Source organism: Chrysoperla carnea, unplaced genomic scaffold (assembly GCF_905475395.1).
Source record: "Chrysoperla carnea unplaced genomic scaffold, inChrCarn1.1, whole genome shotgun sequence".
In the NCBI taxonomy this organism is placed as follows: domain Eukaryota; kingdom Metazoa; phylum Arthropoda; class Insecta; order Neuroptera; family Chrysopidae; genus Chrysoperla; species Chrysoperla carnea.
This window is the reverse complement of record NW_025408268.1, coordinates 142,839-144,338: the sequence shown is the minus strand read 5'-3', so window position 1 is coordinate 144,338 and position 1,500 is coordinate 142,839.

Genomic DNA, 1,500 nt, shown 5'->3' with positions numbered 1-1,500 from the left:
TTAGTCTTTCATTCAAGTGAACAAGTGAAAAAAAAAAAAAATTTAAAAATAATGTCAACACCACTGTGCTTATATATATATTATTTAGTGTCAACAAGTATGTTTAAAATTTTATTGTTAATTAATAAATTATTAATTATAATTTTTTGTTTTTAAGTGCAAATAGGAGAGGCGAGAGACGCCGTAATGTGGTTGATCGAGGGGGGTCAACATGATTGTAGGTTGTATGAGATGACCTATTTACTAACGTTCAGTAAGTCTCAATTTTTTTTTTTTTTTTTTTAGAATAATTTATTAAAGGTTTTTTATTATTTTTAGCGCCGGATAATTATCTGTTTAGAACGTTAGAAATTGCTCAGCAATTAGTTGAAGGTAAACTTCAACAGGAGCTTGAAAGTGAGTTATTTGTATGCTTTTTTCTTTTTTTTTTGTATGATTTCTAATGTTTTTTTATTTTTATTTTTCAGGTTATAATTTATGATATATTTTTCTTTTTTATTATTATTATTATTATTATTATTATTATTATTATTATTATTATTATTATTATTATTATTATTATTATTATTATTATTTTGATGTATTAAATACATGAAAAAAATTTTAAATTTTTTTATTAAAATAAAACCTTCTTACATTACATTACATTTAAAATATTGGGTTATTATTTACAATATTTCTGCATTTTGCAAATATTCACAAGAAAAAGAATCCATATTCTGTATCTGTTGCATACATAATTACAAGAAGTTACCGTCTGTTGTATTAGAATTATCCCATGAGATTAATTCGCTTGGTTGATCAGACTCTATTTGTTCAACATTGGGTTAAACAGGTCTGTATCTAGGATATGTAAATTTAGAACAGCGTCATGGTTTTCATTCATCATGGACACCGGAAATATTCACCAATCGCGAGGTGAAACATCCCAATTACAAACCCAAGAACATGTTTACTGAATGACTACAACAATGATGATATAAAGGGCGGTTTCTATGCGGTTGCTAAGAATTACAAAGAGTTCACAATCCAAAGTGGACCGCTTTTGTGAACATATTTGTGTTTTAAAAAAAGGAGATGTATTTTTTAATATGAATATATATTAGACTAGGTTAATATGATCATGAAATTTTATTGAAGCAATTTTTAACTAACACAAAACAAATTACTTGATGGTGTGAATATAATTGTCACAAATAAGGTGTATTTATAACCTGAAAATAAGGTGGTGAGGTCACAACGATGATATAAAGGGTGGTTTCTATGCTGAAGAATTACAAAAAGTTTACAATCCAAACATTTATTTAGTGGAAAAGGTCTTAGCTCCAAATTTAAAGTCCGGTGGTTAGGGTTCGACTCTTTACATGATTCATATATTGATAAAAAAAGTCTCCTTTTATAGTGGAACGTTTTTGCGAACATACCTGTAACAAACAAAAATTTGTCATAGTGGACCGCTTTTGTGAACATATTTGTGTTTTATAAAAAAATAAAAAATAT